Here is a 25,460-nt window from a genome sequence, read left to right on the forward strand (position 1 = left end):
ATTCTCCATCTTTGGAGTTTTGCACAATTTTTTCCTTATCACTAGCTTCCACAACTTCATCCTCAACTTGCTTCTTCGGTGCTTCATACCTTGTACCACTTCTCAAGTGAATGGCACTAACCGTTTTATGTCTTGGGGGATTACTTTGAGGTGGTAATTGCCCCTTTTGTCTTTGTGACCTTGAAGATGCTAGTTGAGTTAATTGGGTTTCCAACATTTTGGTGTGAGCTAGAATGTTGTTGATGGTGGTTTCCTTTGCTTGACTATCTTTTTGCATTTGAGCGAAAAATTCTTGTTGATTATTTTGCATTTGGAGGACCGCTTTTTTAACATCAAAACCTTGGTCATTTTGGTGATTGTATGGATTTTGATTTTGGTAACCTTGGTTTTGGTTGTAAAAGGGTCTTTGATTTTGGTTTCTCATGGGAGGTGGGGTGTATGTTGTTTGAGGGTTTTGAACATTTTGGCTTTTGTATGAGAGATTTGGATGGAATTTGGTGTTTTCATTGTAATAGTTGGAATAAGGGGTACCACTCTTGTATGCTTGGAAAGCATTCACTTGTTCATTTGTTTCCCTACATTCACTTTGGTCATGTCCCGAAGTTCCACAATTCTCACATATCCCACTTGGGATTGATGAGGATGCCGTCATGGCATTAACATGATGCTTTGGTGATTTTGAGGCTTCTTCAAGTCTAGCCATAGCTTTTTCAAACTTCAAATTGATTGTGTCAATATGAGCACTAAGTTGAGCACCCAATTGAGTAACGGAGTCCACTTCATGCTTTCCTCCTCTAGTAGCCTTGCGAGGTCTACTATATTGTGAGTTCTGGACCGCCATTTCCTCAATCTTGTTCCATGTTTGATTGTCATCAACTTCGGTGAACATTCCATTGGATCCCATGTTGAGAATGTTCCTTGAATCTTCATATAGACCGTTCCAAAATTGTTGTACCAAGAACCACTCGTTAAGTCCATGGTGAGGACATGAGCGACAAATTCCCTTGAACCTCTCCCAAGCTTCATACAAAGATTCTTCATCCCTTTGCTTAAAACCCGTAATTTGAGCTCTTAGCATGTTAGTCTTTTCCGGTGGGTAGAATTTTTTGTAGAAAGCTAGAGCCAACTTCTTCCAAGAATCAATTCCGAGAGTGGCCTTATCAAGGCCCTTCAACCATTGTTTCGCGGTGCCAATTAGAGAAAAAGGAAATAAGACCCATCGAATTTGGTCTTGAATTACACCGGTTTGAGAAATCGCATCACAATAGTCACAAAAGGTTTCCATATGAGAATGAGGGTCTTCACTAGGCATCCCCCCAAATTGGCTCCTTTCGACTAATTGGATAAAGGCGGATTTGGCAATAAAATTTCCGGTCAAATGTTGTGGTGTGGGAGTACCATTGGGTAGGTTTTCCTCGGTGGGTACGGAATGTGATGAAAACTTAGGCATTGTGGGTTGATTTTGTGTGGTATTTTGTGTTGGGTTCTCCTCACCTTCTCTTGCAAAAGGGTTAATGAACTCAATAGTTGGTTGAATATCCACAACCTCACTAATACCTCTCAATATCCTCCTAGCAAATCTCTTATTGTTTGTCAAAGTTCTTTCAATTTCACGATCAAAAGGTAACAAATCACCTTGTGACCTTCTAGACATGCAAAATATCAAACAACTCGAAAACAATTAGAACAAACCTTGAGGAGTTTTACTTCCCCAAGGCAAAGAAAGACACAACTAATAACAATATAAGAAAATCTAAATCAAGTTAACACCGTCCCCGGCAACGGCGCCATTTTTTGGTCGAGCTTATTTCGGAGCTATATTCTATTTTTTGGAACAATTGTCGTTGGAAGCACCTAGACCAAAACACAATTTATAACTTCACAAATAACTCTACAATTAGTAAAGAGGCAAGTAAAGGTCGGATCCCAAGGGACGGGAATTGAGATGAGATTTCTATTGAAACTAGTGGTGTCTTAGGGGTGTCACAATTTGGGTTGATGTAGAAGGTCACTAACTAAATAGCAATGAAAATAAATAAGCAAGATGAATTAAAAGGGTTGTAAACAATTGATAAAAAGCACTAGGGTATCATGGGGTTATAGGGGAATCATGGGAATTGATCATACAAACATGTTCTCAAATTATAAGCAAGCAATTATTGTTGTGACGGATTGAGTTGAGTTATATCTTACAATTATTGGGTCCCAGAGCCGATTCGATTAGATTGTACAACACCTACAAGTCGACTTAGTCTTTCCTACTCAACACATACATGGTCTAATGAGACTCGAGTTGGTTTATGTCTTACAAGTCTCATTGAAAATAGGTGATGGATAAAAAAATGCAAGGATTCATAGGCTCACATTTCATCAAACATAACATGTGCATGAGTTGAGATCAAAACAAGCAAGAAAATAAACCATGAAAGCATATTAATTTAAGCATGAATCATTCCCCATGTTGGTTTCCCCTAATTACCTATTAACCCTAGCTAGGTCACTACTCACTCATTATCATGTTGATCATGCTAGCAAGGTTGTGAATCATACCAACAAAATAAAACATGATGAACAAATGAAAGTAATTAACAATAATTAAAAAGGGATTAAGAGAATTATACCTACTAATGATTCCAATAATAAAGCAAAGAATAAAAGAAGTACTTGATGCTTGATTGAGAGGTTGTCAATCTCCCAATAATAACCCAAATAATCTTCAATTACCCAAAATAAAGGATGAACAAAAGAGAGATTAAGGAAATAAAACTTGTATTAAAACTTGATTAATTGTTGATTACAATACTAAAGAGAGATTTGATTGATATTAACTACTCTAATAATTGATAAGAAGAACATGCTCTTCTAATTAGACTAATGGGGTATTTATAGTGGAAATTAGGTGGATGCCTTAGGGTTAACTAAGGGCTAAACTAGTAATTACACTTTTTAGATTGAGCAGGGAGACGCCGGTATTTTTCGAAGGAAGGGCTTCTTTCACGGCTGCTTGAAGAAACGGATTCGTGCTGGGCTGGAATCCGTGTGTCTTAGGCACGGGACGGGCGGATTCAGGAGCCTCTGCCCGGGCGTCTTCAAAGGAATCCGGGCGTCTTCTGGGCTTGCTGCCCGGGCATCTTTGAAGGAAGACGCACGGATTGTGCTGTGGAGGACGGGCGTCTTCCAGTCAATCCGCACGGATTGCTGGACAGCTTTATTTCTTTCTTCTTTTCTTCCTTTCCTTCATAAAATCCTTGGGGATTTCCTTGGGGATGCAAGGATCCTTCCTCGACATTGATCATCTACTATAATATGTACAAATTCCTTCTAATCTTGTCTCTCATTGATGCTTGGTCATTGAATTCAATCAATTTAGTCTCGTTTTGCCATGAAAATGCAAGATTTGCACTCCTTTCCTACCAAAGGATCAAAATCTCAAAGAATATGCATAACGAAGAACTAAAGACAATAAATGACCCAAATATGCACTAAAAAGCATGGGAACATAGCTAATTCGGGGGCTAAATATGCGCTAATTATGGTCACATCACGCTTTTTATGCGAGAGCTGAGACCATGAACATAGATTATATCGTTAAGATGTTGGAGCATCAGGATGCTCTTACGGAGGCCTTAAAGAAAATGGGAAAAGATAAGGATAAGGAGGTTGATCACTCTAAGACCAGCCACTATATAGCTAGGTTTAACCTAAAAGAGTACAAGGGGACCGGGGAACCAAACCTTCTTGACAACTAGCATCGTGAGATGGAGAATATACTTGACCTGGTTCACTGTCCTGATGAGATGAGAGTAGAACAAGCTGCATTATACCTAAGGGAAGCAGCTGGCGAGTGCTGGGATAAGGTGAAGGTGAGTGCTAGGGAGATGTATGCGAACCAGGGCTTACCTGCTATACCTTGGGGAGAGTTTCAGAGGGCTATGAGGAAAGAGTTTGTAATGGAACATGTGAGGAGTAAGATGAGAGAGGAGTTTGATGGGTTTAAGATGACATCTGATATGTTAGTTGCTGAGTATTACAAGCAGTTTAATGAGAAGTCTAGGTATGCTGAGGATATGGGTTTGAGTGAGGAGAACCTGGCGCTGAGGTTTGAGAGGGGGTTGACCCCTAAGATCATGGATAAGCTACCTGTGGGAGTCATTACTGATGTTAAGGAAGCTTATGAGAGGGCTGGGAGAGCTGAGACATTTGTGGAGATGGCTCAGGAGAGAGTGGGTGTTGAGAAAAGAAAGGCTGAGAGTGAGGGTGGTGGCCAATCTAGTCACAAGAAAGGCAACCGCAATCAAGCTAGAGGGTTTTCTGCTGGGTCAGGGTTCAGTGCTAGGGCTTCCTTTGGGCATGGTCGTGTGAGTAGTAGTGGAAGTTGGGGGATGACTTGCTTTGGCTGTGGCGGTGTAGGCCACAAGAGACATGAGTGCACGAGTGCACCGGGAGCTTTTCAGGGATCGACTCGGGGGACCTATTCTCAGGGACCTGCATAGAGTTTTGCGAGCAATAGACCGTCTGGGTCATGGTCTAACCGGGGAAGTCAGAGGTATCAGGGTGGAGGTAACCGCAATGGCGGTAATTCTTATCAGAAACCAGCTACGAACAACAACAACAATCAAGGGTCGGGTGCTAAGCCAACCACATCAGCCAGTACTGTCCAGGGAGGTGGACAGAAGACCAGTGGAAAGCTGTTCATGATGAACAAGAAAGCAGCTGAGGATGATGCACATGTTATCACTGGTACTTTCCTTGTTAACGGTATTCATACCTTTGTTTTGTTTGATTCGGGGGCGTCTCAGTCGTTTGTATCTTCGAGTCATGTTATACGGTTGGGTTTGAGGGTATATGAGTCTGTAAGTGAGAAAGTTTTTATACCTTCAGGTTAGTCTGTATTATGTGGGAGGTTGTATAGAGATGTGTCTATGATAGTTGGGCAAGTTGATCTACCTGTAGACTTGCTAGAGTTTCATTTTGACGGTTTTGAGATGATAGTCGGGATGGATTGGTTGGGAAAGTATAAAGCTAAGATAGACTATCATCAAAAGAAAGTGTCTTTAGGAGGGCCTAAGGGTGTTAATGTGTCTTATCATGGGTTTCTAGTCAAACCCAAAGTTAAGTTGATTGCATCTGTCACCTTGGAGTCTTATCTGAGGAAGGGATGCCCTTTGATCTTGTTCCATGGGAGAGATGACCGGATAGAGAGTCCGACAGTTGATCAGATACCAGTGGTGGGAGAGTTTGCAGATGTTTTTCCAGAGGAGATTCCGGGGTTGCCACCGAAGAGGGAGATAGATTTCACAGTTGAGTTGAAACCGGGGACGGGGCCAATCTCTAAGGCACCGTACCGGATGGGTCCTAAAGAGATGGAGGAGCTCAGGAAACAGTTAGATGATCTGATAGAGAAGGGATACATTAGACCTAGTGTATCGCCGTGGGGAGCACCAGTTCTTTTCGTGAAGAAGAAAGATGGGAGTTTGAGGTTGTGCATAGATTACAGGGAGCTGAAACGAGTGACGGTGAAGAACAAGTATCCTTTGCCAAGGATAGATGACCTGTTCGATCAGTTGAGTGGTGCATCAGTCTTTTCTAAGATTGATTTGAGGTCGGGGTACCATCAGGTGAATATTAGAGAGGTGGATATACCAAAGACAGCTTTCACGTCGAGGTATGGCCATTATGAGTATGTGGTGATGCCGTTTGGGTTATCTAATGCACCGGCTGTGTTTATGGATTTGATGAACATAATCTTCAGACAGTTTTTGGACAAGTTTGTGGTGGTGTTTATCGATGACATCTTAGTCTACTCTAAGACTAAGAAGGAGCATGAGGAGCATCTGAGGATTGTGTTGCAAACTTTGGGGGAGCATGAGTTGTATGCTAAGCTGTCCAAGTGTGAGTTCTGGTTAGAGAAAGTTGCTTTTCTGGGGCATGTGATCTCTAAGGAGGGAGTAGCTGTGGATCCGACAAAGATTGAGGCAGTGACAAAGTGGGAAGCACCAAAGAATGTTGCTGAGATCAGGAGTTTCTTGGGTTTAGCTGGATACTACAGACGGTTCGTAAAAGATTTCTCCAAGATAGCTAGACCTATGACAGCTTTGATGAGGAAATAGAACAGGTTTCGTTGCGATGAGAGTTGTGAGACGGCGTTCCAAACATTAAAGGAGCATTTGACCACAGCTCCTATCTTAGCATTGCCTGAAGGGATCGAAAACTTATAGGTTTATACAGATGCCTCAAATAATGGGTTGGGATGTGTGTTGATGCAGAACGGTAAAGTGATTGCCTATGCTTCTAGGAAATTGAAGCCGTATGAGGGGAACTACCCTGCACATGATCTAGAGTTGGGTGCAGTGGTGTTTTCTCTCAAGATTTGGAGACATTACCTTTATGGGGCGACCTTTAAGGTATTTTCGGATCACAAGAGTCTCAAGTACATCTTCACTCAAAAGGAGTTGAACATGAGATAGAGGAGGTGGATGGAGCTGATTGGCGATTATGACATGGATATTATCTACCATGAAGGAAAAGCCAATGTTATTGCAGATGCTTTGAGTAGGAAGAGTGTACACTCCCTGTGTACAGCTCTATCTTTGATGAGATTGAGAGATGAGGTGGGGAAGTTTGGGATACATATGATGCAGAGAGGGGATGTTGTGGGAGATTTGACAGTACAGCCTGATCTTTATGATGATATTCGAGGTAAACAGGCGTTAGACCCTAAGATGGTTGAGTGGAGAGCTGGAGTAGAGAAAGGGACAGTTTCACGATTCTCTATTCATACAGATGGTAGTTTGAGGTTCGATGGTAGGTGGTGTGTCCCTAATGATGAGCAGCTGCAAAAGACTATCATGACAGAGGCACATTGTACACCATATTCAGTACATCCAGGTGGTGACAAACTGTACAAGGACTTGAAGAACACGTTTTGGTGGCCTGGGATGAAGAAAGAAACAGCTGAGTTTGTGGCCCGTTGTTTGACATGCCAGAGAGTTAAAAGGGAACAACGATGACGATAAGGTAAGATTCAGTCTTTAGAGGTACCTGAGTGGATGAAGAAAGACGCGAGGTTTATATCAAGGTTTTTGAAAGAGTTCCAGGAATCTTTGGGAATAACTTTAAAGATGAGTACCACATTTCATCTTGCGACAGACGGTCAGACTGAGAGAACAATCAAAACTCTTGAGGATATGTTACGAGCTTGTGTGATGGACTTTGGTGGTAGCTAGGAACAGAGGTTGGATTTGATAGAGTTTTCTTACAACAACAGCTACCACACTAGTATTGGCATGACACCGTTTGAGGCTTTGTATGGGAGGAGATGTAGGAGTCCGATTTGTTGGGACGACAGTGCTGAGGCAGTAGTCCTAGGACCAGAGATGGTACATGAGATGGTTGAACAGATTAAGATGATCAGGGAATGGATGAGAGCAGCTCAGGATAGGCAAAAGAGTTATACAGATCTACATCGCCGTGATATAGAGTTTCAGGTTGGGGACAAGGTTCTTCTGAAAGTGTCTCCTATGCGTGGGGTTATGAGATTTGGGAAGAAGGGCAAGCTAAGTCAGAAGTTCATCGGGCCTTATGAGATCTTAGAGCGGGTTGGAGAGGTTGCATATCGTCTGGCTTTACCAGTTGTGTTAGAGAGAGTGCATAATGTGTTTCATGTATCGCAGCTGCGGAAGTATGTGAGTGACCCATCACATGTGTTAGAGGCAGAGAGCTTAGAGCTAGATGAGTCCTTATCATATCTTGAGGTACCTAAGCAGATTCTTGATCGGAAGGTTAGGAAGACTAGAAGTGGTGAGACAGTTTTTCTTAAGATCCTTTGGTCTAACCACGAGACTGAGGAGGCTACATGGGAGGCAGAAGAGGCCATGAGAGAGCGTTACCCTTTCCTTTTTGATCAGGTATGTATGGTTACTGGGACGTAACCTTGTTTCTTTTAGGGGGTAGGAGATGATCGCAAAGAGTTTTTAATAGTTTTATACCTTTTTTATGTTGTATCGGTATGGTTTTTGTCGTTGAGTCGGGTTGAGTTTGGGTTAGTAACATGTTTTATGTTGAGTTTGTTTTGGTAGTTGAGTCGGGAGTGTTGTAGTGTGAGTCTTTGTTTTGTTGTGGTTTGAACTTCGGGGACGAAGTTCTTTTTAAGGAGGGAAGACTGTAATACTACGGATTTATGAGTCTCTGGGTACTCTATCGAGTAGGCCTTACTCGGTCGAGTAAGGGTGAGTTGCAGTTTAAAATAGTTTCTGACCTGTTGGGTACTCGATCGAGTAACGTAGATACTCGATCGAGTACCTCAGCTACTCGATCGAGTAGCCGGTTTACGGGGGTTGATTTGTCGGGTTTTGTTAATAATGCGATTAAGTATATAATAACTTCTGTCACTTTTCTTTAAACACTTTTAAAACCTAATTACTTTCAAAGAGAGAAATCAAACTACGTTCTTCGCATCAATCGCATTGTTGGCAAATCCCGGAGCTTGGAAGGTCGAATTTTACCTTTCTTTATACCGTTGTAATCCTTGCGTCGAGGGTAAGATCTATGTACCGTTTTTATAGTATTTCGTTAAAGTTGGTTAAACCCTAATATTGGGATTTGGGGGTTTTGTTGCATTTTGTGATTGGTAGTGATTATATGTTTGTATGTTAGGAGGAGGATTCGTAGAGGAAGCGTTTTGATATCAGCTGTGAGATCGTCTGATTGTGTTGTGCTTTCCAGGTAGGGTTTCCCTACTCAATATTAGTCCCATAATGTGTTATGGTGTTTTGTGGTTGTTGAATATTATCATACTCATATTGTGACGATTGCTGGATTTGGTTGCTCGATAGTAGTTGTGATTGAATGTATCTGTCTGTGTTCCTCGGGGTGCGTCCCTGGCTGAGTGGAGTCACGAGGGTGCCTTATATTTGAAGCATAGGAGTTTTCCTTTTTGTTACTCCTCTTTTCTTTTGATGCATTAGCAAACTTTTTGACTTTTTATTTCATTTCTTGAACTCAAATTTGAATAATTTCTTTTTGTGCCCATTCCCTTTTTGATAACAAAATATATGGTAGAACATGGATGAATGATGGTTGCATGGTTTCAAGGGTCACCTTGGAATAAACGGTGGCCAAGGAGTTATCACACCACAAGGTACTCTTGACTAGACCTTAATCCATGGGTCAAAGGATACTAGCATGACACATCCTTGGGTGTTTTACAAGTATTCAAATAAGCAAAGTCTTAAGAAGAAAAAGTATCTACTAGGGCCTATGTATACTTGTCAAGCTTCCCAAGTAGACGGTTCCACAAAATTTTTCTAACATGCAAACTACATGCCGTGATGCAACTAACATTTATACATCCTAATGCATATGCTTCTACCAACTAATATGCCAAATAATCTAAATGCAATCCTAAATTCACATTTTTTTACCGCATCAATTGAAATAAAGCCACATAATCATTAACATAAAGAGGAAAAAGGAGATTGGAAAGATCATACCATGCGGTCTTCAATATCCTCATGTCTCGGATGTGGCGTAGTCGATCAATGTGAACAAGGATGAACAAACACAATACAAAACATGTAACACCCCAAGTTATTGACAGTAATGTTGTCCCACATCGGGGAATTGAGGAGGTTGTGATATGTTTATAAGGGATTCCACCCACCACTTAGTAACAAGGCCTTTTGCTTTTGGGCTTAAATGAGGACAAGTAATAGGCCCAAAGGTACATATCCCATCTTATTGGGTTGTGCTACGACCGTGGTGGATCGGGTTGTTATAAATGGTATCAGAGCGACCCTACGACCGTGTGATGAGCCCGTGGTCGGGAGTACCCGGGTCACACACCTAGCGGGGGAGGATTCTGGGCTTGGCTGCGGTCAATTTGGAGGCACAACGAGGACGTTGTGTTCTTTAAGTGGCGAGATTGTAACATCCCAAGTTATTGAGAGTAATGTTGTCCCACATCGGGGAATTGAGGAGGTTGTGATATGTTTATAAGGGATTCCACCCACCACTTAGTAACAAGGCCTTGTGCTTTTGGGCTTAAGTGAGGACAAGTAATAGGCCCAAAGGTACATATCCCATCTTATTGGGTTGTGTTACGACCGTGGTGGGTCGGGTAGTTATAAATGAATGTAATACCCCGTAGTTTAGTGAAATTTATATAACTAATTTACGTAATTCGAATAATTGATTGTGACAGTTATAATTAATAATTGCGAATAAGACGGAATGATATAATAAAATAATAGAATAATAGAGTAATGGGTCGGAATGGTAATTGGGTAATAATAATATACGATAATTTATATGGTAATAGTGAATGATTATTATGTTATAATAATAATAATAGTAATACGATAATAATAATAATAATAATAATAATAATAATAATAATAATAATAATAATAATAATAATAATAATAATAATAATAATAATAATAATAATAATAATAATAATAATAATAATAATAGTAATAATAATAATAATAATAGTAATAATTGTATTTATAGTAATAATATTTGTTATGCGACGGTAATTAAATAAAAAAAATAATAAAGAAAGACAGGACTAGAGTTGGGTCATGTGCTATAGGGCTTGGGTCGACTATATATGTTGCGTAAATTGGTTGATTAATTGTCGGGATCGGATAATTACAAATAATAATAATTATTATATTTTATATTTCCTAATTGGTTCCTTATAACCTTAGTCTACCAATATAAATAGATGAAACCTCAAACAATGGTCCTTATTATTCAACAAATCTGGAAAATAATTTATAAAGAGAGAGAGGGAGAATAGGAAGGGGAATAGCAAGGAATTTATCGTCTTTTATCGTCTCAATGTAATATTCTCAGACCGTCTCATGTATATACGTTGCTATGTTATAACTCGTAAACTATACCACCATATGACTTGCTTTGACCGTGACCTTGACCGCGGGACATCAGGGAATGGCCAGACCCACCGTTGACCAACCGGAGAGGGTGTTTTCAGGGGATTTTATGTGGTAGTTGTGGGTGTTGTTTAACACGTTTATTATACTGTATTAAACCCATATGCAAATCGTGATGGACCTGGGTTGGGTTAGCATGGTACCTGAGGCTGCATAGGACACCGTCGGTGGTCAGGGATGGGTAAAGGCGGTGAATTGGGTGGTTACCTTGCCGGAGTTGTGGGAAAAGGGTAGTTGTTGTTTTCGCATTAAACCTATTTTATACACCTACCCTTGACTTATTTGACTCGGGCCTGGGTTGGTTGGGTTCGTGGGGGTTAGTCGGTGATAGTGGTGGTCGTAGGCTGGTCTGGGATGGTGGTTAGCATGGTAGTTGGCCAGAATTTCGCAAAACAGGGGAAAACAGGGGATAGTGTCGTTGGTGTGTTGGGACGGTTACTGTGGATGAGGTTCTGACCCATAGTGAGTTTGGATGGTACCGTTGGAATCGACGTGGACCAAGGGTGGCTGTGGTGGTGGCTGCTGGGTGTGGGAGTGGCTGTATTAGTCGTGGTGGTAGGTTTTATACACGGTGGAGGCGGGTGGTTTGTTGTTAATGGTGAGTGGAGAAGGGAGTTAGGGCACGGGTTTTTGGGCTGCTGGTGGTTGTTTGATGGGTAGTGAGTGGGTGTTTGGGAGGACGGTGGTGTAGGGAGGAGGTAGGTAGGACGGGTGGTGGTTGAGGTGGCCGTGGAAGGCGTTTGATACGGGTTTTGGGTGGTGTGTGAGACACGGGTTATACCGTGTTTGACTAAGTGTTTGTAAAGTTTATACTTGTATTTTGGACGCGGGTTTCTGGGTATTGGATGTTGTTGTGACGGGTTTTAAGTGGGTAATTCGGGTGACTCGGGTTTGTTTCATAGGCGGGTTTTTAATATCGTAACATTTAATTATAATAGTAATAAATAATTAATTTGAATAAAGATAATTTATAAATAATAATTATAAGTTTAATTATAAAGGATGAGAATAATGAATAATGAATTGTTATTAATAAGGGAATAATTATAATATTTTTTTAGGTGACGATTTGTGAAGAATTGTTAATCGGGTTCGTGTGCTTTGTTTATTGGATTGCTTTAGCTGCTTAATTGGAATTTCTTATCAAGTAGGAATAAATCCTACTCAACTTTTACTCGATAATGTTTGTTGGATGATTTATATTAAAGTGAATTGATCATATGAGAATTTTGTTGGTTGATATCATTGAAATTGTTGGAGGGGAGAATTATATTGTAAATGTTGGTTGGATTAGTTATGATGGAGTTACTGTTATTGCATCGGTTATTCAGTTTAATAGTGGCAGACATCTCTTCGTGGTGATGTAGATTATTATTGAGGTTATATTGGCAGACGTCGTGTAAGAGCCTTCGGGTGACGTATTTTAGATTTATTCTGGCAGACGATATTTTATGGTATTTACTCGAGGCATGCTCCAGATTGGTCTGCAGGCCATCTGGTGGATATTAATCAACTATATGTTGAGGCAGACATTACCTTTTGGTAATGTAGTGTGTGTTTACTCACCTTCGGGTTGAGGCTGCCCCGGCCAGGGATTAGCGGGATGATTAGTGTAATGAGTAAGTAAAAGAAAGGAGCACGTTGTCAGGGGTTGTGCAATGAAAAAGGAATTTCGATTATTTATCGTATGTTTTTGTTGTTAGTATTTATTCCTACTCTACGTCGCGGTTGACTGTGTATTCGTGAACACCTGCGGTGAACCGTTTTATGGGGAGCAGTTTTGACAGGTACTAAAGATTAGCTGACTTGGGAGCATTGGGATGAGAGCTCGACTTGGACCGTAGTTGAAGTCTAGATCACATAGAATAATTATATCACTTTATTTATTTCCGCTGCGAGTTGTAATAATTTATATTAAGTTTTAGTTAGTTAAATTTGTAATAAACATTTAATCGCTAAGTTTTAATTTAAAGTACTTTGGTATTGTTGTACTTTGTTATTCACTACCTCGGGAAACCGAGATGGTAACAGTCCTATTTATTTGGGAATGTCTAGCTAAAGGCTCCTGAATAAATGGGGGTGTTACAAAGTGGTATCAGAGCAAAACGATCCTCAGGCCTAACCAATGAATAATAATGAACTTAGGATGTGTCTAAATAAAATGAACCCCGGGTAGAAACTGTTAGGAGCCCCTCTAAGTACCATTAGGAAAGCGCGCCTAATTCGTACCTTGGCCCTTCCAGTTTTGAACCGGGTACCTTGAGAGATACTCCAGTGCGGGGTGATTAAAAATGAATATAGTGTATCTCCCTTAGGAATTTGTTTGTCTTGTTTGAATGACTGTTTTCGTTAATGATTGCGGATGATTTATTTTTAAGCATTATGATAAGCATGTCTTTGATATGGGGAAGGTATGTTGGCATGTATGTGGGAGGTGTGAGTATGATTAATATGTGAAGTGTTAAAGAAATTGCGTGAAATTGTGAAGAATGCAATTTTGGTGGATTTCTCGAAATTTTTCCCTTGATTGTTTTTGCTGCCATTTATTACCTGTTTAAAATCCTTGTACACAAATTTTATATGTGATACTATTGTGAATTAGCTTTTATATGCCACTGGTCTCATGTTCAAATAATATAGCGTTTAGGAGAAATAAATATTTTAGTAGACAGTGGTCACAATATTCCTGTACAGTGATGTTTTCGCGCCATGGTTTTGTAAAATTTGCTATTTAAAAACTGCTTATCTATTTGGTGTAATTCCAACTCCACTGATTGAAAGACTCTTATATGTTTCTAAATTGATCAGCTACGTCACAATTTAAATTTTTGACAATTAATAGTGATTTTTATAAGTTGACCTATGTTTCTGACATATTGCTGTAAAATTTCTGTTTCGACCAAATAAATTGTAAAATGCATTATAAATTGACCTTATGAGTTTTTGACTTGATTCTTTCTCTCATGGTTTATTAACTCACTGTATTCTCTAAAAAGTGTAAGTGCTCAAGAGGTAATTATGTTATTAATTATTAATGAATTTTTTTTTTGAAGTTGTAACATGTTTTCTATCCTTGAAAATATAAGATATGTTAAAATGTCTAAAGAATTGTTTAGTATCTTTTTCACCTTAGCATTTTGATGTTGTAAATTATGTGAATTACAATAACATGTCTAGTGATATGCGGAATGTGTTGCCCTAAGCCTAAATATTAATATTAGTTGCATCCATATTTAAGTTAGATGTAGTTGGTAAGAAATAAACACGCAAGTAATAAATATAACTTAATTCAAAGGTTTTAGTTATTTAATTTCCGTTTAGTAAAATTTATTACATCATCAATCAGTATCTTTTTGAAAATAATTGTTAGCTTATGCTACATTGTGTATCACATGTTTTGTGATATTACGACAAATGGTTTGTTTATTCTTGTTGCTTGATATTTTGAACTTCGAGGACGAAGTTTATTTTTAGGGGGAAGGAATGTAATACTACGAATATTTGGAGATATTGTTGTGTTACCTTGTGATAAGATTTGCGTGATTGATAATCGTAAAATGCTTAATTGTGTTGGATGGTGCTTAGTTATGAGGATGTTATAAGTGTTATGGTAGTAGTTGTGGGCGAACTTCGGGACAAATTTCATTTTAAGGGGGTAAGACTGTAATAACCCATAGTTTAGTGAAATTCATATAACAAATTTACGTAATTCGAATAATTGATTGTGACGGTTATAATTAATAATTGTGAATAAGACGGAATGATATAATAAAATAATAGAATAATAGAGTAATGGGTCGGAATGGTAATTGGGTAATAATAATATACGATAATTTATATGGTAATAGTGAATGATTATTATGTTATAATAAATATAGTAATACGATAATAATAATAATAATAATAATAATAATAAGAATAGTAATAATAATAAAAGTAATTGTATTTATAGTAATAATATTTGTTATGCGACAGTAATTAAATAAATAAAATAATAAAGAAAGACGGGACTAGAATTGGGTCATGTGCTATAGGGCTTGGGTCGACTATATATGTTGCGTAAATTGGTTGATTAATTGTCGGGATCGGATAATTACTAATAATAATAATTATTATATTTTATATTTCCTAATTGGTTCCTTATAACCTTAGCCTACCAATATAAATAGATGAAACCTCAAACAATGGTCCTTATTATTCAACAAATCTGGAAAATAATTTATAAAGAGAGAGAGGGAGAATAGTAAGGGGATTAGCAAGGAATTTATCGTCTTTTATCGTCTCAAGGTAATATTCTCAGACCATCTCATGTATATACTTTGCTATGTTATAACTCGTAAACTAGCCCATCATATGACTTGCTTTGACCGTGACCTTGACCGTGGGACATCAGGGAATGGCCAGACCCACCGTTGACCACCGTTGACCGACGGGAGAGGGTGTTTTCAAGGGGTTTTATGTGGTGGTTGCGGGTGTTATTTAACACATTTACTATACTGTATTAAACCCATATGCAAATCGTGATGGACCTGGGTTGGGTTAGGATGGTACCTGAGGCTGCGTTGGACACCGTCGGTGGTCAGGGATGGGTAAAGGCGGTGAATTGGTGGTTACCTTGCCTGAGTTGCGGGAAAAGGGTAATTGTTGTTTTTGCATGAAACCTGTTTTATACACCAACCCGTGACTTATTTGACTCGGGCCTGAGTTTGTTAGGTTCGTGGGGGTTAGTCAGTGATAGTGGTGGTCGTAGACTGGTCTGGGATTGTGGTTAGCGTGGTAGTCGGCCGGAATTTCGCAAAACAGGAGAAAACAGGGGATAGTGTCGTGGGTGTGTTGGGACGATTACTGTGGATGAGTTTATAACAATAGTGAGTTCTTATAGTACCGTTGGAACCGCATTGGACCATGGGTGGTTATGGTGGTGGCTGCTGGGTGTGGGAGTGGCTGGTCTAGTCGTGGTGGTAGGTGTTATACACGGTGGAGGCGGGTGGTTGGTTGTTAATGGTGAGTGGAGAAGGGAGTTAGGGCACGGGTTTTTGGGCTGCTGTTGGTTGTTTGATGGGTGGTGAGTGGGTGTTTGGGAGGACGGTGGTGTAGGGAGGAGGTAGGTAGGACGGTTGGTGGTTATGGTGGCCGTGGGAAGGCGTTTGAGACGGGTTTTGGGTGGTGAGTGAGACACGGGTTATACCGTGTTTGACTAAGTGTTTGTAAAGTTTATACTTTTATTTTGGACTTGGGTTTTGGGTATTGGATGTTGTTGTGACGGGTTTTAAGTGGGTAATTCGGGTGACTCGGGTTTGTTTCATAGGCAGGTTTTTAATATCGTAACCTTTAATTATAATAGTAATAAATAATTAATTTGAAAAGAAAATTTATAAATAATAATTATAAGTTTAATTATAAAGGATGAGAATAATGAATAATGAATTGTTATTAATAAGGGAATAATTATAATATTTTTTTAGGTGACGATTTGTGAAGAATTGGTAATCGGGTTGGTGTGCTTTATTTATTGGATTGCTTGAGCTGCTTAATTGGAATTGCTTATTAGGTAGGGATAAATCCTATTCAACTTTTACTCGATAATGTTTGTTGGATGATTTATATTAAAGTGAATTGATCATATGAGAATTTTGTTGGTTGATATCATTGAAATTGTTGAAGGGGAGAATTATATTGTAAATGTTGGTTGGATTAGTTATGATGGAGTTACTGTTATTGCATCGATTATTCAGTTTAATATTGGCAGACATCCCTTCGTGGTGATGTAGATTATTATTGAGGTTATATTGGCAGACGTCGTGTAAGAGCCTTCGGGTGACGTATTTCAGATTTATTCTGGCAGACGATATTTTATCGTATTTACTCGAGGCAGGCCCCAAATTGGTCTGCAGGCCATCTGGTGGATATTAATCAACTATATGTTGAGGCAGACATTACCTGTTGGTAATGTAGTGTGTGTTTACTCACCTTCGGGTTGAGGCTGCCCCGGCCAGGGATTGGCGGGATGATTAGTGTAACGAGTAAGTAAAAGAAAGGAGCACGTTGTCAGGGGGTTGTGCAATGAAAAAAGAAATTGGATTATTTATCGTATGTTTTTGTTGTTAGTATTTATTCCTACTCAACCTCGCGGTTGACTGTGTATTCGTGAACACCTGCGGTGAACCGTTTTATGGGGAGCAGTTTTGACAGGTACTAAAGATTAGCTGACTTGGGAGCATTGGGATGAGAGCTCGACTTGGACCGTAGTTGAAGTCTAGATCACATAGAATAATTATATCACTTTATTTATTTCCGTTGCGAGTTGTAATAATTTATATTAAGTTTTAGTTAGTTAAATTTGTAATAATTTATATTAAGTTTTAGTTAGTTAAATTTGTAATAAACATGTAATCGCTAAGTTTTAATTTAAAGTACTTTGGTATTGTTGTACTTTGTTATTCACTAGCTCGGAAAACCGAGATGGTAACAGTCCTATTTATTTGGGGATGTCTAGCTAAAGGCTCCTGAATAAATGGAGGTGTTACAAAACAATATATACAAGACTACACTAAAAAGGAAATGAACATGTTTTTGATTTTTCAATTTTTCAATTTTTTTGGATATTTCGAAAATTTTGTTTTTTTTTTTTTTTTTTGGATTTCGAATAAAAGTCAAATTAGAATTTCTCATCCACACACTAGTATGGGCATTGTCCTCAATGGCCAATACGATAGGAAATTATGAAAGTATGATGCATGATATCTAAACTAAATGCAAATTATACTAAGCTACACTACATGATGCATGTGTTTTTGTTATGGCGGAGAGCATAATTTAAATTAGCTCCCGATGCATATGCATGGACTTCCCCAAACCAAAATAGACATTATTTCTAACGTCTTGAATTTCGGGGTAGTACATGCATATGGAATGCAATGCATGAAACTAAGATTGTCATTTTGGATTTTACAAGTTGGGAACAATAAAAATGATCACCTTAATGAAGCCAAGGTGTTAGTCCTCCATGTTGCTAGGACTCCACAAAATAAATGATCAAAATAAAATAAAGAAAACAAAATAAAGAAAACAAAAGAAGTAGACAAACCATAAGAGAGGTGAAAGAATGTAGGAGCCTCCAAGGTTTGGTAATCCTCCATTATATCATCATTATCATCATCTTCCTCCATATATGTGGAATCATCTCCACTCCCGCTTCCACTTCCTTGCTCTTCCTCACTTTCCTCTTCCTCTTCTTGAGCTTCTTCATCTTAAACACCTTCTTGAACCTCTTCTTCTTCACCTTCTTCATCAACACCCTCATCATCAACATTCTCCTCTTCAACCGGTCTTCCACAACTAGAGGTGCTAGGAAAGAAAACTTTCCTATCCGTCCAACTAGGCAAAGGACATGATGGATCAAGAAGTCCTTTCCTAGCTAGATGTAGGAGCGGTGGATATTGGACCTTTTAAGCATCCACTCTATCATTGTAAGCTTGCTTGTGCATTTCCCTCATGAGTAGAGTTATGTAATCATTTCCTACCTCGACATGCTTGGGTTTGAACTCTTGGTATTCAAATGGGTAAGGTGGGGTGATAATGGAGGCGGAGGGCTCGTCAATCTCGCCTCTTTGTTTTTGAATAATATACTCTCCTCGGAGGGTGGAAGAAGGTAGTTTGGTCGGTGAACATTCAATCGGAAAATTTTTGAAGGCAAGGTGAAGGATCTAGCTTCGTTGGTTAACCACCCATATTTGGTTTCAAGAGAATCATTCTTGACCCACTTAAACTTGTGAATCATGGTTTCCATATCAATGAGATGGCCTCCTTTAAACGCCACATAAGTGTTGTCTTTGTTGAAATTTGGGTTAAAATGCTTGGCCAAATGGGTAACTAGTCCTCCATTTACAATCAAAGCGGTGCCCTCTTTACCACAATCGACATTAAGCCATCGTTCAACCAAAAGTCTTAGAGCATTATATAGCTTAGTAAATTCCCTTCCAATGTTCAAGGTCGACTCAAGAAAAACACAATCGAGCTTGGTAAGATGATTAGTTCCATTTCTTGCTATCAAAGTATTCCCAATGACCTTATGCCACACTCTAATGCCCGGATGGTGGACTAATAGAGCACGACAATCATGAAAGCGCACAAATTTCTTTCCGGAAATTGCCTCCCAAAGAGGAGCGGGGTCATACTTATCGGGGATCTTTGTATATTTCGGGGTTTCGCTAAGGTCTAAAATCTTACTCGATTCGCCATAAGTGATGCGTCTATCAACATTTGCACGACGAAACTCGATGTGGGTTCTAGTCTCCACCCTTGTGACTTTTAAGGAACTCAAAAATTCCAAGGTGAGGTAGGGGTATGTCAATTCTTTCATGGTAAACAATTTACCCAATCCCATAGACTCAAAGAAGGTTTTGGTTTGTTCAAGAACACCCAATTTTGACAATGCATCTTCACAAATAAACTTAGTAGGCATAATGGTCTTCTTAGCAAAGAGAACAAATTTATCCTTATGAGAGTCGAAAGTGAACATTACCTCCGGATAATTGGATAATTGCTCAATGACAGGAGTTGTTGATGTTGTAGCTTCCATAGGGGGACCTTGTTGAACCTCCAACCTTGCCTCATGGACTACCAATGCCTTTGACAATTGCTTTGATTGAAGAGCTTGTTGCCTTTTTTAAAGTGTCTTCTTTGGGGGTGTCTTGTTACCTCCTTTAGTTCTTGCCATTCTCCTTTGCTTGATTAGACCAATGAAAGATTGAAATCTCCAATTTTTAGTTAAACCCAAATCGATTTAGGATTAAGGTTGTTTTATATCCTAAAAATCGACTCAAAGGTTGAAGAATTTGGTGTTTGAATCAATTGTTGTTGTAAAAGGAGTGATTAATTTTTGGTTGTGAGGAAGTTTGGATTTGATTTTGTTGAATTTGGTTGAGGAAATTTGGTTTTGTTGATGTAGAGGATGAGGATGAGGATTTTTGGGTAGTGGGTAGTGTTTGAATGTAAAAGAAATGAAAATGAATGAGGGAAGAGTGTTTAAAAGACCCGTTATGTTTGAAATAGCAGGGGAGGACGAGCGAACCAGGGGTCGGGACGCTCGGATTCTTCATGTTTTGTCTCAGGAAAAGACGCCATAGGACGAGCATCTTTCAGCAAAGACGAGCGGATTTTTCAATTTGAGACGAGCGTCTTCCTGGACGGACGCTCGGATTCTGTTACAGGGAGAAACATTAAAATTAAACAGCAGAAAGACGAGCATCCAGAATCAGACGAGCGGATTCTCAATTGAGACGCTCGGATTCTGCGTCAGACCAGTTTTTTGGATTCTGCAGCTCTGCCAGACTAGCGGATTGTATCTTAGACCGTCGGATTCTTTGACGACGAGCGGATTCTCCTTTTGGCCGCTCGGATTCTTCCTATACCACACGGTTTCAGGTCCATCTGTGGGTACTGCATAACCCGTATATTTTCATTCTTCGATTCTTGTGTTCTTCATTGTAGGGGCACTACAAAGGCATGAATAGCCTAGGCAATTGCTATACCTACACTAAGTCAAAACACTACATATTAATGAAATCATAAGTCCCTCCCTCACTTCTCTCAAAATGATGAATATCTTGATCAAGGCACAAAAATATAAATCTAAAAATGACAAACAATGCAATGCAAAAATTGAAATGCAAGTTAGGGTGTTAGAATATTTACAAATGGTGGTTTAGAGAGGACTCCACCAAACTCTCATCCAATGCGAGATGTCAAGGGGGCATGTTCAAGGTGTTGTTGATGTTACTCAACACCCTGAAGAAGTAGTCGAAAGCTTGTTCATTGTCATGATAAAGATCCTCAATAGATATTTGCACTTGTTGTTCTCCTTGATGGTCTTGAATCAAAGCATTACCAATGTAGGGATTGAATATCCCTTCGAACTCATCATCCCAAAGACCGCGATCTTCATCTACTTGATCATTAAAAATTTCTTGAGTTGATAGAGACAACTCGCCTTCTTTCTTGTTTTGGCTAATGAGGCCATCCTCTTCACTTGTCATGGGTGATATTTTCAAGCTCTCATTGTTGCTATTTCCTTGCGCATTGAATGGAGCATCATCAATTTCTTTTTCCATTGGAATTCCGACTTCTTCCTATCATCCTTCCGGCTATAGTGATCAACCATAAAGCATGGTTCATTCAAACGGGGAGTTCTCATGGTCTTGTCAAGATTGAAAGTTATGGTCTCGTCTCCCACTTCTAGAGTAAGCTCTCCGTGCTTCACATCTATCACCGTGCCCGCGGTGTGCAAGAAAGGTCTACCTAGTATGATCGGAATATTGGAGTCTTCTTCCATGTCAAAAATGACAAAGTCCACCGAGATGAAGAATTTGCCAATTCTCACGGGAACATCTTCCCATATCCCTAACGGTGTCTTTGTTGTTCTATCGGCCATTTGGAGTGTGATGTTGGTATATTTAAGCTCTCCCATCCCTAGCCTTTCACTAACCAAATACGGCATAACACTCACACTTGCTCCTAGATCACACAAAGCCTTGTTGATCGTGGTGTCGCCAATGGTACACGGTATTGAGAAGCTTCACGGATCTTTAAGTTTCGAGGGTGAACTCCCTTGAAGGATTGCACTACTTCACTAAGGCGATAGTTTCAAGCTTCCGGATCAACTTCTTTTTCGTAAGGATGTCCATAATGTACTTTGCATAGGCCTGCACGTGATTGATTAATTCCGTGAAAGGAATCGAGACTTCCCAATTCTTCACAATTTCCATGAATTTTCCAAGTTGGTCATCAAACTTAGGCTTAGCTTGACGACTTGGGAATGGAAGTCTAATCACAATGGACTCCTTCTCCTTGTCCTTTTCTTCACTTTTCTTTGAAACTTCTTTTGTTGGTTCATCTTCCTTAGAGTTTTGCACAACTCCTTCTTTGTCACTAGCTTCCACAACTTCATCCTCAACTTGCTTCTTTAGTCCTTCATATCTCATACCACTCCTCAAGTGAATTGCACTAACCGTTTCATGTCTTGGGGGATTACTTTGAGGTGGTAATTGCCCCTTTTTTGTTTGTGAGCTTGAAGATGCTAGTTGAGTCAATTGTGTTTCCAACATTTTGGTGTGAGCTAGGATGTTGTTGATGGTGGATTTCCTTTGCTTGACTATCCTTTTGCATTTGAGTGAAAAACTCTTGTTGATTCTTTTGCATTTGGAGGACCGCTTTTTGAACATCAAAACCTTGGCCATTTTGTTGATTGTATGGAGTTTGATTTTGGTAACCTTGGTTTTGGTTGTAAAAGGGTCTTTGATTTTGGTTTCTCATGGGAGGTGGGGTGTATGTTGGTTGAAGGTTTTGAACATTTTGGCTTTTGTATGAGAGATTTGGATGTAATTTGGTGTTTTCATTGTAACAGTTTGAATAAGGGGTACCACTCTTGTATGCTTGGAAAGCATTCACTTGTTCATTTGTTCCCCTACATTCACTTTGGTTATGTCCCAAAGTTCCACAATTCTCACATATCCCACTTGGGATTGATGAAGACGCTACCATGGCATTAACATGATGCTTTGGTGATTTTGAGGCTTCTTCAAGTTTAGCCATAGCCTTCTCAAACTTCAAGTTGATGGTATCAATATGAGCACTAAGTTGAGCACCCAATTGAGTAATAGAATCCACTTCATGCTTTCCTCCTCTAGTAGCCTTGCGAGGTCTACTATATTGTGAATTATGGACCGCCATTTCCTCAATCTTGTTCCAAGTTTGATTATCGTCAACTTCGGTGAACATACCATTTGATCCCATGTTGAGAATGTTTCTTGAGTCTTCATAAAGACCATTCCAAAATTGTTGTACCAATAACCACTCGCTAAGTCCATGAGCGACAAATTCCTTTGAATCGCTCCCAACCTTCATACAAAGATTCTTCATCCCTTTGCTAAAAACCGTAATTTGAGCTCTTAGCATGTTAGTCTTTTCCGGGGGGTATAATTTTTTGTAGAAAGCTAGAGCCAACTTCTTCCAAGAGTAGCTTTATCAAGGCTTTTCAACCATTGTTTTGCGGTGCCAATTAGAGAAAAAGGGAATAAGACCCATCGAATTTGGTCTTGAGTAACACCGGTTTGTGAAATCGCATCACAATAGTCACAAAAAGTCCCCATGTGAGAGTGAGGGTCTTCACTAGGCATCCCCCCAAATTGGCTTCTTTCGACTAATTGGATAAACGCGGATTTAGCAACGAAATTTCCGGTTAAGTGTTGTGGTGTGAGAGTTCCATTGGGTAGGTTCTCCTCGGTTGGTACGGAATGTGATGAAAACTTAGGCATTGTGGGTTGATTTTGTGATTGATTTTGTGGTTGATTTTGGGTTTGATTCTCCTCACCTTCTCTTGCAAAAGGGTTGATGAACTCAAGAGAATGAATATCTACAACCTCACCAATTCCTCTCAAAGTGTTTCTAGCAAGCCTTCTATTCGTTGTCAAAGTCCTTTCAATCTCGTGATCAATGGGTAACAAGTTAACTTGTGATCTTCTAGACATGCGAAATATCAAACAACTTGAAAACAATTAGAACAAACCTTGAGGAGTTTTACTTCCCCAAGGCAAAGAAAGACACAACTAATAACAATCAAAGAAAATCAAATCAAGTTAACACCGTCCCCGGCAACGGCACCATTTTTGGTCGGACTCACTCGGAGCTTAATTTTCGGTAACTTGTCGTGAGGAGCACCTAGACCAAAACAATATTTATATCTCCACAAACAACTCTACTATTAGTAATGAGGTAAGTAAAGGTCGGATCTCAAGGGACGGGTATTGATGTAAGATTTTCTATTGCAACTAGCGGTGTCTAGGGGTGTCACAATTTGGGTTGAGATAAGAAGATCACTAAACTAAATAGCGATAAAAGTAAACAAGCAAGATGATTAAAATGAGTTGTAAACAGTTGATTTAAAAGCACTAGGGTGTCATGGGTCATAGGGGATGCATGGGAATTGATCATACAAACTGATGTGACCATTATTTGAGCATATTTAGTCCCCTAATTGAGCCTATTTTGCATACTATTATAACATTCCATAGCCATTTTATCCGTCAAATGCTTTCTATTTTGCTTTCCTAGTGCATTTCGTATGTTTAGTAGGAATGAAGATAATAAGGCGGAAATTCCCGTCTTTTGTGCATATTTGGAAGCTTTTTGATGATATTGGATGGACTAGTATGAAGAGGAGACAAGAATGATGACCAATGATGTAGGAAAAAAGTGCATATAGAAGGATCAAAGGGTTAAGAGTAGGGATGAAGAGAAGGAAGGCATTACATGCAGAAATTGCTCGGAACCCAAACCAAGAGTTGCTCCTTTTGCTCTGAAAGTATGCTAGATGCAACGGCGTTGACAAAACAAGTGATCTAGGCTTTTGAATCACTCCAATAGGAGTCCGGATGAGAAAATGACGTCCGTTTTACAATCCGAGCTCAAACAAAGAAGCTGTCCGTCAATCCGCTCGTCCCGAGACAAATCCGCTGGGATTCCCTTACAGCAACTTTCGTGTTCTTCTTGTTCTATGAAGGATGCGCATATTTTTCAAAGACTGGCAAAAAGGAGACCGGAGTCTCTCTTGAGACCGGCGATTCCCTACCCAACAAATAGCATTGTTAAATTACTATTTTACCCTTGCTTAACCTAATGACGCTCTACTATATATACCCCATTTGTAATAATCAAACCATCAAGTTTTCATTAGATTAGAGTCATGTTTTCATTAGGTTAATTCAATCCTTCTTTAGATTAGATTAGGAGTAGATTAGAATAGATTACTCTTTAATCTTTCCACAAATTACACATTAATCTTTCCTTAATTATTGTTCATGTTTATTATTGAGTAATTCAAGTTTATTATTGGGTAATTAAAAGATTATTGGGTTTATTGAGAGATTGACAACCTTCCATCAATCATCAAGTTCTTCTATTATTCTTTGCATTATTATTTTGGAATTTCCATAGGTATAATTCTCTTAATCCTTGTTTTAATTATTGTTAATCTTTCTTACTTGTTCATCATGTTTGACTTTGTTAGTATGATTGACAACCTTATTAACATGTTAAATTTGATCATGAGTGAGTAGTTACTTAGCTAGGATTAATGGGTAATTAGGGGAAATAAACATGGGGAATGATTCATACTTAATCTAATATGCTTCCATAATTAATTTGCTTGCTTGTTGTGATTTCAACTTATGCACATGTTATGTTTGATGAAATGCTAAGCCTATGAATCCTTGCATTTACAACCATCACTTATCTTTTCAATGAGACTTGTAAGACATAAACCAACTCGAGTCTCATTAGACCATGCATATAGTTGGATAGGGAGGATTAAGTCGACTTGTAGGTGTTGTAAAATCTAATCGATTTGGCTCCGGGACCCAAACCTTCCTAGGATTGTAAGATATAAACCAACTCGATCCATCACAACAATAATTGCTTGCATCTAGTAGGAAACATGTTTGTATG

General features: G+C 39.2%; 1 non-coding gene across 1 annotated transcript; it reads left to right on the top strand.

The window, feature by feature from the left end:
- The first annotated feature begins 971 nt into the window (after positions 1-971).
- Positions 972-1,078, top strand: LOC141602886 (small nucleolar RNA R71). Its single transcript, XR_012524792.1, has one exon. It is a non-coding gene; the product is annotated as a small nucleolar RNA R71 (small nucleolar RNA).
- The last annotated feature ends 24,382 nt before the right edge of the window (positions 1,079-25,460 follow it).

The sequence above is a fragment of the Silene latifolia genome, chromosome 9 (assembly GCF_048544455.1).
Source record: "Silene latifolia isolate original U9 population chromosome 9, ASM4854445v1, whole genome shotgun sequence".
Classification (NCBI taxonomy): domain Eukaryota; kingdom Viridiplantae; phylum Streptophyta; class Magnoliopsida; order Caryophyllales; family Caryophyllaceae; genus Silene; species Silene latifolia.